Below are 17938 nucleotides of genomic sequence, written 5' to 3'. Positions count from 1 at the left end.
CAATGAAACCAAGAGCTGATTCTCTAAAAATATAAATAAGATTGAATAACATTTAAACAGACTTATCATGAAAAAAAGATAGAGGACCCAAATAAATATAATCATAAATGAGAGATGAGAAATAATATCTAGCACCAAAGAAATACAAAGGATTGTAAAAAAAAAAAATTACAAACAACAATATGCCAACAAATTGGATAATCTGGAAAAAATGGATAAATTCCTAGAAACATAAAACTAAAATCTTCCAAAAGTAAATGAGGAAGAATCAAATAATCTGAATAAGAAGATTATAACTAGTGAAATAGAAGCAGTTATAAAGAAAAACTCCCAATAAAATACAAGCTGTAGATCCAAGGGCTTCACATGTGAACATTACCTAAAAATTTAAAGGTGGAACTGCCTTTTAACCCAGTGATCCCACTTCTGAGACTATCTATCTTATCTACTAATAGACAAACAGGATAATTAACTGTACCTCTGACGCACTTCCCATTGGCTAATCAGGGTGATATGCAAATTAACTGCCAACCAAGAAACAATGTTGCAATTATAGAAGCTAAACAAACCCCATGCTTTCAGCCAGCCGGCCAAGCTGGAGTTGCAACAGTGTTTCAATTATAGAACCCAAACAAAACCAGATACCTGCTTTCAGCAGCCAAGGTCTCAGAGCTGGAGCCGAGACTCAGAGCTAAAGCCGGCTCTCAGTTCCAGTGACAGCCATAGAAGTTAAATAAATCCCAGAAAAAAAAAAAAAAGTAGAGGTTGGGAGCTTCAGTCACCTGCCAGCCTAAAAACAGCCCTCAGCCCCTCACTCAGACTGGCCAGGCAACCCCAGTGGGGACCTCCACCCTGAAGGGGGTGTGACCAGCTGCAAATAGCCATCATCCCCTCACCCAGGCTGGCCAGGCACCCAAGCGGGACCCCCACCCTGATCCAGGACACCCTTCAGGGCAAACCAGCTGGCCCCCACCCATGCACCAGGCCTCTATCCTATATAGTAAAAGGGTAATATGCCTCCCAGCACCGAGATCAGTGGAGCTGCGAGGCCTCCCGGCACTGGGATCAGCAGATCAGTGAGGCCTCCTGTCACCGGGATCAGTGGAGCCTCCCAGCACCAGGATCAGCGGAGCAGCGAGGCCTCACTGCCCCGGTGTCAAGCGGAGCCACTAGGCCTCTCAGCACTGGGATCAGCAGAGCAGCGAGGCCTCCTGGCCCCTGGAGCAGCGTGACAGGGGCCAGCGCCCAAACCCTGTGATCGCCCTGTGGCTCTGTGTGTGACAGGGGGCGGGGCCACAACCTCCCTATCCACCCTGCTCTGTTCGTGACAGGGGAAGGCGCCCCAACCCCCTGATTGGCCCTGCTCTGTGCCTGATAGGGGGAAGCTCCCCAACCCCCTGATTGGCCCTGCTCTGTGTGTGACAGGGTGTGGCGCCCCAACCCTCCCATGGGCCCTGCTCTGTGTGTGATGGGGTGGAGCCTCAACCTCTATGTCTCTTTCTGTTCTGCCCATTCTTAGCATATGGCTTTTTTCTTCATGATCCCATGATGGCTAATGTACCTCAGGCATCATGTCTGTATTCCAAGAATGAAGAAACTATGTGGTAACTAAGAAGTATGATTACTGTGTCATAAAGACTAAGAGATTTCCCAGAATCCCTTGATTTATGACTTGTTAGCCAGTACTATGTTATGTGCTACCTTGGCTGAAATGAATTCTGAGGAAGTAAGCATGTTAACCAGGCACATTTCTGCACTTACTGAATTATAATGAAATTATGTTTTTTAATGAATAACTTTATGTGCCATATATCTACTAGATGCTGAACAATCACATTTCCTATGAAATTAGGCTGGTGTGTGACTTACAAGACTTTGTTTGAAATGAAGTGTTACCATGGTAAAGGAAATATTTTTAAATTTTGATTATGAAATAATACAACACATAAAAATATAGAGATGAGAACAATCACATTTCATGTGTCAATTATCCAGCCACAACACATAGAATCTTGCTTCACTGGCTCCTACCATTCTGTATCATATTGAAACAAATCTCATACTTAATAACAGTTTTTAAGAACTCTGCTTGTTTTATTCATTGTTTTTTTTTCCTATTACCTAGAATATTGCCTGGAAGTAACATGTGCAAAAGAATGTTTATTGAATAAATGCAGGAGACAAAGAGAGAATAGCAACTCACCTTCTGAAGGGAAAATAGTAATATCACAAACACAAATTGAGGGGGAAAAAACGTATCTCATTACTAGGAAAAAAATAGGGTATATATTTCTGTGGCTCTATGGCTCTGGCATTTCCACAGGTTAAACTAATGAGTACTTTGAAGACTACTAATAATATTGGGTTGTAGTTACAAAGTGTTGAGCTCTTCAATTTTATTCTACCTCTTCAAGTTTGTTTTGTTTTGGGGGCTGCTTGAAATATCATATGGATTTTAAGATTGGCTTTTTCATTTTTTAAAAAAGCTATTGTAATTTTGATAGGATTGTTTTGAACTTATAAATTGTATTCGGTAGTATTGATATGTTAACAATATTAAATCTTTTTATCCATAACCATGGATTGTCTATCCATTTATTTAGGTCTTCAATTTACTTTACATGTTTTGCAGTGTATAGTGCAAAGTCTTTTGAATCCTTGGTTAATATTCCCCTAAATATTTATTTAGTTTAGATGCTATTTTAAATATTTTTAAATTTTTTCTTGTCTGATTGCTTATTGCTGGTATTTAGAAACAACTGCTTTTTGTTTGTTTCTCTTGTACCCTGCGACTCTACTAAACTTAGTTATTGTCTCTAATAGCTTCTGTCTGGATTTTGTGAGATTTTCTCTATATAGGACAATTTATTTTTCAAAAAAAATAAAATTTTACTCTTTCTTTTCCAATTAGAATGTTTTTACATTTCTTTAACTTGTCTAATAACTCTGTCTATGACTACTATTGCTATGTTGAACAACTTCAATAAAAATGGAATCCTTGTCTCATTTCTGATCTTAGGGAAAAATCTTTCCATCTTTCACCATTGAGCTTTATGCTAGCTATGGATTCCTCCTATATTTTTAATATGTTAATGCCCCCTATAATTCCTAGAAGATGGTTGTTAGAAATAGATTCTTGATCAGATTCAGATTCACATTTTGGTAACAAATGATAGATGTTGTTGAGTAAATTTCTCATTACATACATTTCAGATTATCTCACTTTTTTCAGATGTTAACAACCATTGGTAATTATTGCATAAACCCCTTAATCCTGACAAGTTTCAGTTTCAGTAATAAATTTAAAATAGGTCTTTAAGGTTTAAAAAAAATTAAGAAGGCAGAGAAGTACTTGATGCCACAATATGTTGTTTAAGTGATAAACACACAATGCAACATGCAGATGATGTATCATACAATTGTCCACTTGAAACTTATGTAATTTTAGTGACCAATAGGACCCAATAAACTTAATAAAAAAGCTATAATAACCAAGGAATTGTGATACTGTATTTGATTATAGTTCAATTCATAAGTCATCAGTACAGGAAAAATGTATTTCTTTTATAATGAATGGTGTTGGGAAACTGTAAAAAAATAAAATAAATAATGATATATTACAGATGGTTCTTTTGTCATAGTCAATACTTCATGGATATGAGCACCAAATGATCCTCCAAATCTCTTCCTTGGTCTCTGACTCATGATTTTATATTGATTCCAGGTTTCCCTATAGGTGGTGAGGCTTGAAAAAGGGGATGAGAGGAAGAAACAGAAGCCAAGAGAAAATTATTTTATCCTATATAATAATAGACAAACGGTAATTAACTGTAACTTTGCTACCCTTCCCATTGGCTAATCAGCAAGATATGCAAATTTTTTTTTGAGTTCCTTTTTTAAAAAATATATTTTATTGATTTTTTACAGAGAGGAAGGGAGAGAGATAGAGTTAGAAACATCGATGAGAAAGAAACATCGATCAGCTGCCTCCTGCACATCTCCTACTGGGGATGTGCCCGCAACCCAGGTACATGCCCTTAACTGGAATCGAACCCGGGACCCTTCAGTCTGCAGGCCGACGCTCTGTCCACTGAGCCAAACCGGTTTCTGCAAAGAGTTCCTCTTTATTCCACAGCCGTGTAGTATTCCTTTGTGTAAATGTACCACAGCTTTTTTATCCACTCATCTGATGATGGGCACTTAAGCATATAAAATCATATGGTAAGATTCCCTCCCTGAAGCAGGCTTTTCCATCTTATTCCTTGGGCAGGAAAGGGGGAGGGTCAAAGGTGCTTTCTGAGTCTTTTATTTCTTAATAACCACTTAAAATCAATATATTGAAAGTCACATTTGGGGTGGCAAAACTTTGGTACCCCTCCCTCAGTATTTATATAGTTGCCTTCTCATTGAAGTAACTTATAGCAGTTTTCCATTTATATTAATAAATACAAGTTTTCCATTTTAGATAAAAGTAAATTTAAAATGGTTGATTTAAAGAAATAATATAGTACTGACATATGACAAATGAAGGCAATTTACAGATGACCGAAGAATAGAAGACCTTAAGAAACATTATATGCTACGTGCAAGCTAATTAATTTTTATTGAGTACTAGAGGCCCAGTGCATGAAATTCATGCACAGGTAGGGTCCCTAGGCCTGGCCAGCAATCAGGGCTGATCAGATTCCCTGCCTCCCGCCATCTCCTTCCCTCGCTCCCTCAGCACCCCACTGCTGCTGGTGCTAACCACGATCCATGCCGCCCCCAGGTGGTCAGCACATATCATAGTGAGCAATCGAACTCCCAGTCTCTCAGTTGAACTCCCGAGGGGACACTTTCCATATTAGCCTATCTATCTATCTATCTATCTATCTATCTATCTATCTATCTATCTATCATCTATCTATCTATCTTTTTTTTTAATCTTTATTGTTCAGATTATTACATTTGTTCCTCTTTCCCCCCCCCATAACTCCCCTCCTCTCAGTTCCCACCCCACCCTCCGCCCTCACTCCCCACCCACTGTCCTCATCCATAGGTGCACGATTTTTATCCAGTCTCTTCCCGAATCTACCACACCCCTTCCCCCCCCAAGAATAGTCAGTCCATTCCCTTTCTATGTTCCTGATTCTATTATAATCACCAGTTCATTCTGTTCATCAGATTATTTATTCACTTGATTCTTAGATTCACTTGTTGATAGATGCATATTTGTTGTTCATAATTTGTATCTTTACCTTTTTCTTCCTCTTCCTCTTCTTAAAGGATGCCTTTCAGCATTTCATATAATCCTGGTTTGGTGGTGATGAACTCCTTTAGCTTTTCCTTATCTGTGAAGCTCTTTATCTGACCTTCAATTCTGAATGATAGCTTTGCTGGATAAAGTAATCGTGTTTGTAGGTTCTTGGTATTCATCACTTTGAATATTTCTTGCCATTCCCTTCTGGCCTGCAAAGTTTCTGTTGAGAAATCAGCTGACAGTCATATGGGTATTCCCTTGTAGGTAATTGGGTTTCTTTCTCTTGCTGCTTTTAAGATTCTCTCTTTGTCTTTTGCTCTTGGCATTTTAATTATGATGTGTCTTGGTGTGGTCCTCTTTGGATTCCTTTTGTTTGGGGTTCTCCGTGCTTCTTGGACCTGTAAGTCCATTTCTTTCACCAGGTGGGGGAAGTTTTCTGTCATTATTTCTTCAAATAGGTTTTCAATATCTTGCTCTCTCTCATCTTCTGGCACCCCTATAATTCTGATGTTGGTACGCTTGAAGCTGTCCCAGAGGCTCCTTACACTATCCTCGCATTTTTGGATTCTTTTTTCATTTTGCTTTTCCCGTTGGGTGTTTTTTGCTTCCTCACATTTCAAATCATTGACTTGATTCTTGCGCTCCTCTGGTCTGCTGTCGGGAGTCTGTATAATATTCATTATTTCAGTCCGTGTTTGCTTAATTTCTAGTTGGTTCCCCAATATAACATCGAGGGTCTCATTAGATTTCTTGAGGATCTCACTACATTTATCGGCGGTCTCACCAGTCTTTTCGAGGGCCTTACTAAGTTTATCGGCAGCTTCTAGACAGTTCTTAAGAGACCTTAAAAGTGTGGTTCTGAACTCAATATCCTCCATTGACAGTTTTGTCCTGTTTCTTTGTCTCTGCATTTTTTATGCTTTCTTGGTACACCCCCTAATGGTCTTTGTGTGCAGTCTTGTTGCCTTTAAGCCTTGATTGATGTCGGCAATACCGGGGGTGATTTGACCTCCAGGCTAACTGGCTATGAGAGTCCGCTGGGTCTGCAGTGGGAGGGCTTCTGTGCTGGATCTCTAAGGCGGTGCTAATCTAGCCTTTGCCTGAGGCTATCCGGCAAATGGTTCTGCGCAGGGCTTGGGCGGGGCGGGTCCCAGGGGAGCTACAGGGCGGGCCGGAGCGAGCAGTTATGGCTGCTCTCAGTTCCTTCCCCAGGGGCTCTGCCTCTCAGAGTCCCAGCAATGGCTGCAAACCTCGGAGAGAAAGCTGCCTTCGAGTTCCGACCGAAGCCAGACAGTCCCGCTTCTCCCGTTTGAGTCTTGGTCCCCAGAGACTCGCCCGGATCTGGAGCTCAGAGTTTGAAACTCCCTCCGGATTGAAAACAACAACCGCGCCCTCCGCCACCAGCCCGCTCCGCGCGCGCACTCTGCACCTGAGTATTTCACTTCAGCACTGCGCCTCCTCTGAGTCTGGGTATGATATTCTCTTTCCTCCTAGTTGTAGAATTTCCACTCAGCCAGCCTTCCTGTGGTTCTGGATGATGTCCGTTCTGTCCTTTAGTTATATCTCTGAAGTGGTTGTTCGAGGCAGCGTTCTCCGGCGTTAACCTATGCCGCCATCTTGGTTTCTCCCTATCTAAGATATGCAAATTAACTGCCAACCAAGATGGCGGCCGGCAGCCAGGCAGCTGAAGCGAACTGGAGGTGCTTGCTCCAGTGAAGGAGGAAGCCAGGTTTCCCTGCCTGCCGCTGCTGGGCTCTGAGCTGCTCTCTAAGAAACAATGTTGCAAATATAGAAGCTAAACAATACCCAGAAACCTGCATTCAACCAGTCGGGATCTCAGAGCTGGAGTCGCAACAAAGTTTCAAATACAGAAGGTAAACAAACCCAGATATCTGCTTTCAGCAGCCGAGGTCTCAGAGCTGGAGCCGAGACTCAGAGCTAAAGCTGGCTCTCAGTTCCAGTGACAGTCATAGAAGGTAAATAAATCCTAGAATAAAAAAAGAAAAGAAAAAAAGGAGAGGTTGGGAGCTTCAGTCATCCGCCAGCCTGAAAATGGCCCTCAGCCCCTCACCCAGACTGGCCAGGCACCCCAGTGGGGACCCCCACCCTGATCCAGGACACCCTTCAGGGAAAACCAGCCATCCCCCACCCATGCACCAGGCCTCTATCCTATCTCATTACCAGGAAAAAAATAGGGTATATATTTCTGTGGCTCTATGGCTCTGGCATTTCCACAGGTTAAACTAATGAGTACTTTGAAGACTGAAGGGTAATATGCCTCCTAGCACCGGGATCAGCGGAGTCACAAGGCCTCCCAGCACCAGGATCAGCGGAGCACCGAGGCCTCCTGGCCTGGGATCAGCGGAGCCTCCCAGCACCGGGATCAGCAGAGCCGAGAGGCCTCCTAGCACTGGGATCAGTGGAGCCACGAGGCCTCCTGGCCCCTGGAACAGAGTGACAGGGGGAAGCGCCCAAACCCCCTCATCTCTCTGCAGCTCTGTGTGTGGCAGGTGGTGGGGCCACAACCTCCCTATCCGCCCTGCTCTGTTCATGACAGGGGAAGGTGCCCCAACCCCCTGATTGGCCCTGCTCTGTGTGTGACCGGGTGTGGCACCCCAACCCCCCCATGGGCCCTGCTCTGGGCGTGATGGCGTGGAGCTGCAACCTCCCCATCGGCCCTGCCCTGAGGGTGACACGGGGGAGTACCGCAAACCCCTGATCCGCCCTACTCTGTGCGTGACAGGGGGAGCTCTCTAACCCCCTGATCTGCCCTGCTCTGTGTGTGACAGGGTATGGAGCCCCAACCCCCCTGATGGGCCCTGCTCTGTACATAACAGGGGCAGCACTCCAACCCCCTCATCAGCCGACTCTGTATGTGATGGGTGGCGGCACAACCCCCTGATCCACCCTGCTCTGTGCATGACAGGGGGTGGCACCACAACCTCCCAATTGACCCTGCCTTGAGTGTGACAGGGGGCGGCGCCCCAACTCCCCAATCAGCCCTGCTCTGAGCCCGACCAGGGGCTGCACCTAGGGATTGGGCCTGCCCTCTGCCACCCGGGAGTGGGCCTAAGCCAGCAGGTCGTTATCTCCCGAGGGGTCCCAGACTGTGAGAGGGCACATGTGGGGCTGAGGGATACCAAACGCCCCCCCCCCCCCCGGCCAGGGCACAAATTTTTGTGCACCAGGCCTCTAGTTATTACATAATATTGATTATTTTAAGAATTTAAGTTAGAAAAAATATTTTTAAAGAAACAACTCAATAAAGAAATAATAGCCTTTTAAACAATGTATTAGACCAAATGGACATTATTTACATTTACAGACCTTTTCATCTAAGAACATCAGATTACACTTTCTTCTCCAGTGCACATGGAACATCCTCAAAGTTAGACCATATGTTAGAATACAAAACTAGCCTCAACAAACTTAAAAATATTGAAATTATACCAAGTATATTCTCTGACCATAAGGCTTTGAAATTAGAAATCAAATGCAAAAAGTTAAGTAAATGACACCACAAATATGTGGAGATTAAACAACATGCTTCTAAAAGATGACTAGGTCAACAGATGAATAAAAGGTGAGATCAAAACTATATAGAGACAAAGGAAAATGACAATATGACATATCAAAACTTTTTGGATGCAATGAAGCAGTACTAAGAGGAAAGTTTATATAATTGCAGGCCTATCTAAAAAACAAACAAACAAACAAACAAACAAACAAAAACACACAAGAAAAATTTCACATAAATAATCAAATATTACATCTTAAAAGCACTTTAAAAAGAACAAAAAAGATCCAAAAGTCAGAAAAAAAAGAAATAATAAAAATTTGAGGAGAATTAAATGAAATATAGACCAAAAAGGCTATAAAAATAATGCAACAGCCATGGCCAGTTTGGCTCAGTGGATAGATTGTCAACCTGTGGACTGAAGGGTCTTGGGTTCAATTCCAGTCTAGGGCACTTGCCTGGGTTGCAGGCTTAATCCTCAGTGGTGGTTCTGCAAGAAGTAGCCCATCAGTGATTCTCTATCATCATTGATGTTTCTATCTCTCTCCATCTCCCTTCCTCTCTGAAATCAATAAAAATATAATAAAAAATAATGCAACAAAGAACTGGTTCAATGGTGAAACAGATTATAATTTGACACACCCCCCTGATAGAATCATTAAGGAAAAAAATGAAAATATTCAAGTAAATAAAATAAAAAATGAAAGAGAAAAAGTTACCACAGACATCACAAAAATATAAAGAACTATGCTAGAATATTATGAATGTCTATATGCCACCAAATTCAATAATCTAGAAGATATTAAAAAACATGAGTATGTTTCTAGAATCATATAACCTTCCTAGACTGAATCATGAGGAACTGGAAAATCTACATAGACTGAGCAGCAGTGAGAAAATGGAAAAAAACATAAAAAATCTTCCCTTTTTGGCGAAGTGTCTATTTAGATCCTTTGCCTAGTTTTAAATTGTATTGTCTTCTTTTTGTTACGTTTTATGAGTTCCTTATATACTTTGAATATTAACCCTTTATCAGGTGTATCTTTGGCAAATATGTTCCCCCATACAGTGGGCTCCCTTTTCATTTTGTTGATGGTTTATTTGCTCTGCAGAAGCCTTTTATTTTGATGTAGTCTCATTTTTTTATTTTATCCTTAGTTTCTCTTGTCCTATCTGTGACAATTCTGCTATATAAGATGCCTGAGATTTTTCTGCCTATCGTTTCTTCTAGTATTTTTATGGTTTCACAAATTACATATCCATTTTGAGTTCATTCTTGTGTATGGTGTAAGTTAGTGGTCTAGTTTCATTTTTTTTTGGCATGTACTAGTACTTGCCCAGTTTTGCCAACACTATTTACTGAAGAGACAGTCTTTACTTAATGCTCTTGCCTCCTTTATCAAATATTAATTGAGCATAATGGCTTCGGTAGATTTTGGAGTCTCTGTTATTTTCCATTGATCTATATGCCTGTTTTTGTGCTCGTACCCAAGTTGTTTTGACCCAGTGATCCTATTTCTAAGAATATATCCTAAGAAACCAGAAACACCAATCAGAAAGAATATATGCACCCCTATCTTCATAGAAGTACAATTTACAATAGCTAAGATCTGGAAACAGCCCAAGTGCCCATCAGTAGATGAGTGGATATAAAAGCTATGGCACATTTATACCATGGAATACTATGAAGCAGTAAAAAAGAAGGATCTTTTACCCTTTGAGACAGCATTGAGGGACCTGGATAGTATCAAGCTAAGTGAAATAATTCAGCCAAAGATAAACAAATATCACATAATTGCACTCATATGTGGAATCGAAGTAACAAAATAAACTAATAAATGGAGTGGATCCAGAGACATGAAATCATGGAGCAGAGTGTGGAAATTCGGGGGGAGAGTAGGGGAGGATGGGTTAGTGGGAAGAGATCAACCAAAGACTTATGTGCATATATACATAACCCATGGACACAGACAATAGTGTGGTGAAGCCCTGGGGCAGGGTGGCGATGGTCTAGAAGGGTTCAATGAGGGTAAAAAGTGGACATATGAAACATAATGATTTTTTTAAAAATAAGCAGAAGACCTGAAGGGACACTTCTCCCCAAAAATCATATAAATACCCAACAGATATTTGAAAAGATTCTCAACTTCACCAGCTATTAGGGAAATGCAAATCAAATCTACAATGTGATACCCCCTCACACTTCTTAGAATGGCTATTATCAACAAGATAGGTAGTAACAAGTATTGGAGAAGTTGTGGAAAAGAAGAAACACTCATTCATTGCTGGTGGCAATGTAAACTGGTACTGGCACTATGAAGTATGAAGGTTCCTCAAAAATTAAAAATCGTTATCATATGACCCAGCAACCCTTCCTCTAGGTATCTACCCCCCAAAATTTACCAACATTTATTCTCAAACACATATACACAACTGTGCTCATTGTGGCATTATTCATGGTGGCCAAGACATGGGAGTGTCCTTCCATAGATAATTGGATAAACAAGATTTAATACCTATATACAATGGAATACTACTCAGCCATAAGAAAAGTTGAACTATTGCCATTTGCAACAACATGGATGAACCTTGAGAATATCATGCTAAGCAAAATAAGTCAGACAGAAAAAAATAAGTACTATATGATTGCACTCACATGTGGGATTATAAAATTGAGACCAACAAATAAACAAACAAGAAAAACAAACAAGCTCATAGACACAGACAACATGGTGGTTACCAGAAGGAAGAGGGATAAGGTGTAACAAAGGGTGAAGGCAGTCAAATATATGGTGACAGAAGATGGTTTGACTTTGGGTGTTGGGTTCATTATGCAATATTAAGATCATATATCATAGAAATATATACTTGAGACATATATAAACTTAATAATTAATGTCATTTTAATAAATTTAACAAAAAGATAGACTAGGCCCTGGCCAAGTGGCTTTGTTGGTTGGAGCATCATCCCATATACCCAAAGTTGGCAAGTTAAATTCCTGGTCAGGGCACTTACCTAGGTTGTGGGATCAATTTCTGGTTATGGCACATACAGGACACAAACTATCAATGTTTCTCTTTCCCTCCACCCTCACCCTCCTCTTTCTTAAAAAAAAAAAAAATCAGTGAAAACATATCCTCAGAAGAGGATTAATTAAAATAATAAACTAAAGTAAATTAAAATAAAATAACTCAAAGCTAGTGAGAGCATAAATTAATTAAAAGCATTCTGATTGAAAAGTAATCTGATATGCAAAATGTTGATATCTAAATATATCGTTTGTTCTATTGTAATTAACTAGAACATATATGCATGTATGCATAACCTATGGACACAGACAATGATGTGGTGAAAGCCTGGGGTAGGACAGGGACTGGGTAGAGGGGGGCTGCTAAGCGGGGGTAATGGAGAACATCTGTAATACTGTCAATAATATAAATAAATAAATAAATAAATAAATAAATAAATAAATAAATAAACAAACATTTCTCAAGTCAACTATCTGGTTATTCTGAGGTATAGTTTGTACAGAATGGGCAGTATAAATGCCTACTTTATCTTTTTTTTCTATTTCAGTTTTAAAAATAATTAGTTGGCTTGTTAGTATCCTCACAAGGTGATCTATGGGTTTCCATTTCTAAGTATAATTTTGAATGGATGAGTTTTAATGCATTTCATGTTTTGATTCATTGCAGTTATTTCCTTTATTGAAGTGAAAATTGACTTATAGTTTATCAGCTAGCTCTGGAGCTCTTTTGACATGATTGCGATAGTCTTTTATGTCATTCCAAAAAACAAGGAAAATAAAATATATCAGAATCATTCTTTTTTTTGCCACATGCCTCTATTTAGCCATTTCACTATGAAACCCTGGTTCCCATTATTGGGAAATGCTATTTAGAGATCACAACAGCACTTTTCCCTGGTTGTCAAGGTGCTAACTGAGAATGACATGGGACACCCAGATACAGGAGATGCTATTGCCCAGCTCAAGGAGGTCCTTGAGTACAATGTCATTGGAGGAAAGTACCAGAGCGGTATGACAGTGCTGATAGCATTCCAGGATCTGGTGGAACCAAGAAAGCAAGATGCTGATAGTCTCCAAAGGCCCTTGCCTATGGGCTGGTGTGTGGAACTATGTCAAGCTTTCTTTCTGGTGTCAGATGACATTATGAATTCATCCCTCACCTGATGAGGGCACACCTGCTGGTATCAGAAGCCAGGCATAGGTTGGATGCCATCAATGATGCTATGCTTCTGTAAGCATGTATCTAGCATCTGGTGAAGCTCTACTGCCGAGAGCATCCCTATTACCTGAACCTGATCAACCTCTTCCTGCAGAGTTTCTATCAGAATGAGATTGGACAGATCCTAGACCTCATCACAGCCCCTGGAGGCAATTTGGATTTTGGCAGATACACTGAAAAGAGGTACAAATCTATTGTCAAGTATAAGACAGCTTTCTGCTCTTTCTATCTTTCTATAGCTGCTGCCATGTATATGGCAGGCATCAATGGGGAGAAGGAACTTGACAATGCCAAGGAGATCCTACTGGAGATGGGAGAGTGCTTTCAGATTCAGTATGATTACCTTGACCTCTTTGGGGACTCCAGTGTATGGACAAGATTGGCACTGACATCCAGGACAACAAATGCAGCTATCTGGCTGGTGGTTCAGTGTTTGCAATGGGCCTTTACGGAACAGCATCAGATCCTGCAGGATAATTATGAGCAGAAAGAGCCTGAGAAGGTAGCCCTGGTGAAGGCACTCTAGAGGAGCTGAATCTGCAGGCTGTGTTCAAGAAGTTTGAGGAAGATAATTACAGCCACCTAATGTGTCTCATTGAGCAGTAAGTACCCTTTGCTCCTGCCCCCAGGCATCTCCCTGAGGCTAGCAGATAAGATCTACAAGAGGAAAAAATGACCTAGAGACTTCCAGAGCAAGGAGGGGGCTCTCTCAATAAATTACAGCAACTCCTCACTGAACATCATCCATAGGTGCTTGGATACTGCAACAAAATTTTGCCATAGGCTAATTGATATAGACAAGAGTTAAGTTTCTATGTCATATTTCTGGTCACAAAAATATCTCCAAATATTTCTAATATTAAACGCTGAAATAAATGTGAGCTATATAAACGTTTAAGGAAGGAATAAAAGCAGATAAGATTATTTTTTTAAAAAATCTATAAGCAGAATTATGAGCATATTAATGAGATATATAATTACATAAAATAAGCACTTAAAACAAGTGAAAGAGGTCAACTATAAAGAGGTGGAAATAGGATTGGCATGGGCAAGAGACTGCTACTTTCTGTAACAACTGTGACTTTATTAAACCCAAGATATTACCACAAAAGCTAAAAACATCATGCAACTTGATTTTAACAATTCCTCTGGACACACACAGTATCTATAAATATACTTAACAGCCTAAGAGACTGTTAAGACCCGTCTATTGAACAACCAGTTGACCAGTCGCTGTGATGCACACTGACCACTGGAGGGCAGATGCTCAACCTCCCACAGCCAGCCAGCCCCGATCATCCCTGATCGTGACTGGGATAGATGGACTTGATCAGCTGCGATTACTGGCCAGGCTGAGAAACCCCACCTGTGCACGAATTTGTGCACCGGGCCTCTAGTATCCTATATAATAAAAGCCTAATATGCTAAGTGTCCAGTCATCCAGTCATCCATTCAACCAGTCAAAGCGTAATATGCTAATGATATACTAAGGCCGCTCAACTGCTTGCTATGACATGCACTGACCACCAGGGGGCAGATAGTTGACTGGTCAACCAGTCGCTATTATGTACACTGACAACCAGTCGCTATGACGTACACAGACACTCGGATCAGTAGGTTAGCTTGCTGCTGTGGTCTGGACACTGGGACTGATTTTGATGGGTGGACATGCCCTAGAGCCCTCCCATGGCCCCTCCCTGGCTGGCTAAACTCCCGCATTCTTCCCCAGCCCCAATCATGCACCAGTGGGGTTCCACAGCCTGGCCTGCACCCTCTTGCAATCTGGGACCCTTTGGGGGATGTTGGAGAGCCAGTTTCGGTCCAAACCCGCAGGCCAGGCTGAGGGACCCCGCTGGTGCATGAATTCATGTACCAGGCCTCTAGTAATTATATATGTTGGTGTTGAATTTTTACCTCCCACCCTCACCAAAAATAAGATATTTTGAAGTCCAAACTACATATTTTTCAGAAAGGCACCTTATTTGAAAATAGAGTTTTTGCATCTGTAATTATTTAAGATGAGGTGATGCTGGAGTAGGTTGGGTACCAACCAACTCCAGTAGCACTGAAGTTTTTATTAGAAGGTTATCTGAAGACAGAGTGTGAACACCATGCTACAAGGAAAGCAGAGATTAGAGTCAAGCAGCTTCAAGTGAAGGAACAGCTAAGATTGTAGGCAAACCAATAGAAGTTAGGAAGAGGAAAGGAAGGCTTCTTCTTTAGGTGTCACAGGGGACTTGGATCTGCTGTTATCTTGACTCTGAAATTCTAGCCTCTAGAATTGTAAGAATTAATTTCTAAGTCATCCTGTTTTTTGGTACTAGTTATGGCTAGAGTCAAATATCATTTCTTTAATCTAGATAAAGCACTTTCTCAGCCCTTATAAATAACACATTATAATTTTTAGAGAATAATCTATAATAATAAAAGAGTAATATGCTAATTATACTGGATGACTTTCTGGATGAAGCCAGGGCTGTGAGGGAAGCCCGGGTCCCGGGTGCCTGCCAGCAGTCAGAGGGAAGCCCAGGTTCTGGGTGCCTGTTGGTAGCCAGAGGGAAGCCCAGGTCCCAGGTACTGGAGGGAAGCTGGTGCAGGAAGCTGGGGAAAGGAAGACCTACTCTTGCATGAATTTTGTACATCAGGCCTCTAGTATTACATATTAAGAGAAATATACATAAGAAATGGTTCTCATTGTTTCTAAAGGTGTTATGGAAAATATTTCCCACAGAAATCCTATATAATAAAAGGCTAATATGAAATTGACTGAACAGCAGAATGACCAGTCATTAAGATGTGCACTGACCACCAGGGGACAGATGCTCAATGCAGAAGCTGCCCCCTGGTGATCAGTGTGTTCCCACAGGGGAGCGCTGCTCAGCCAGAAGCTGTACTCATGGCTGGCGAGCACAGCAGCAGTGGCAGGAGCCTCTCCTGCCTCCTCGGCACTGCCTCCAACTGATGGCTTAGGCCCATGGGGAGTGGGCACAAGTCATCAGTCAGACATCCCCCAAGGGCTCCCAGACTGAAAGCAGGTACAGATGGACTGAGGGATCCCCCCCCCCAAGTGCAAGAACGTTGTGCACTGGGCCTCTAGTATCTTACATAAAAGCAAATCTAGAGAGTATATAGTTGTGTATATATATATGTGTGTATATATATATGTGTGTGTGTGTATATATATATATATATATATATATATATATATATATATATATATATATTGAAGTATATAATATATAGTAGAGGCCCGGTGCACAAAAATTTGTGCATTCTGGGGGGAGAGGGGGTCCCTCAGCCCAGCCTGTGCCCTCTCCCAGTCTGGGACCCCTCGGGAGATAATGACCTGCTGGCTTAGGCCTGCTCCCGGGTGGCAGAGGGCAGGCCTAATCCCTAGGTGCAGCCCCTGGTCGGGCTCAGAGCAGGGCCGATTGGGGAGTTGGGGTGCCGCCCCCTGTCATGCACAGAGCAGGGTAGATAGGGAGGTTGCTATGCCACCCTCAGACATGCTCAGGGTAGGGCCGATTGGGGGGGGGCACCGCCCCCTGTCACACTCAAGGCAGAGTCGATGGGGAGGTTGTGGCGCCACCCCCTGTCACGCACAGAGCAGGGCCCATCAGGGGGTTGAGGAGCTCCCCCCTGTCACACACTGAGCAGGGCCCAACAGGGGGTTGAGGAGCTCCCCCCTGTCACTCACAGAGTAGGGCCAATAGGGGAGTTGGGGCACCGTCCCCTGTCACACACAGAGCAGGGCGGATCAGGGGGTTGGGGCGCCGCCCTCAATCACCCACAGAGCAGGGCTGATCAGGGGATTGGGGCGCCGCCACTGTCACACTCAGGGCAGGGCTGATGGGGATGTTATGGCTCTACCCCATCACACACAGAGCAGGGCCCGTGGGGGGGGCGGTTGGGGCGCCACCCTCTATCACCCACAGAGCAGGGCTGATAAGGAGGTTGGGGCGCCTTCCCCTGTCATGAACAGAGCAGGGCCGATAGAGAGGTTGTGGCCCTGCCCCCTGTCACACACAGAGCCGCAGGGCAATCAGGGGGTTTGGGCGCTGCCCCCGTCACACTGATCCCGGTGCCTGGAGGCCTCTCAGCTCCGCTGATCCCTGTGCTGGGAGGCATATTACCCTTTTACTATATAGAATAGAGGCCTGGTGCATGGGTGGGGCTAGCTGATTTGCCCTGAAGGGTGTCGTGAATCAGGGTGGGGGTCCCCACTGGGGTGCCTGGCCAGCCTGGATGAGGGGATGATGGCTGTTTGCAGCTGGTCACACACCCTTCAGGGTAGGGGTCCCCACTGGGGTGCCTGGCCAGTCTGGGTGAGGGGCTGAGGGCTGTTTTCAGGCTGAGACTGAAGCTCCCAACTGCTCCTTTTTTTCTTTTTTTATTCTGGGCCAGCTTTAGCTCTGAGGCTCCAGCTCTTTGGCCTCCACTCCTGAAAGCAGGTATCTGGTTTGTTTCGGTTCTCGAAACTCTGTATCAACTCCAGCTCTGAGATCCCAGCTGGCTGAAAGCTGGTTTCTGGGCGTCTATATTTGTTACAATGTTTGAAACTGCAGGCTCAGAGGCCTGCAGCAGCAGGCGGGGAACGTTGGAGTCCTCCGTCACTGAAGCAAGCAAGCCTCATGTTAGTTTCAAGCTGCCTGGCTGCCGGCTGCCATCTTGGCTGGCAGTCAATTTGCATATTGCCCTGATTAGCCAATGGGAAGGGTAGCGGTCATATGCCAATTACCATGTTTCTCTTTTATTATATAGGATATACATACATAAATACAAAAGCATATATAAGCATCTACACTAATAAAAGAGAAACATGGTAATTGGCATACGACCGCTACCCTTCCCATTGGCTAATCAGGACAATATGCAAATTAACTGCCAGCCAAGATGGCAGCCGGCAGCCAGGCAGCTTGAAACTAACATGAGGC

At 42.8% G+C, this 17938-nt stretch overlaps 1 pseudogene; it reads left to right on the top strand.

Moving 5' to 3' along the window:
- Nucleotides 1-10967: 10967 nt before the first annotated feature.
- On the top strand, nt 10968-13680 carry LOC132223611 (farnesyl pyrophosphate synthase-like; annotated as a pseudogene).
- Nucleotides 13681-17938: the final 4258 nt, after the last annotated feature.

The sequence above is a fragment of the Myotis daubentonii genome, chromosome X, assembly GCF_963259705.1.
Source record: "Myotis daubentonii chromosome X, mMyoDau2.1, whole genome shotgun sequence".
In the NCBI taxonomy this organism is placed as follows: Eukaryota; Metazoa; Chordata; class Mammalia; order Chiroptera; family Vespertilionidae; genus Myotis; species Myotis daubentonii.
The sequence above is the reverse complement of the archived record's forward strand: the minus strand, read 5'-3'. Positions and strand labels throughout refer to the sequence as shown.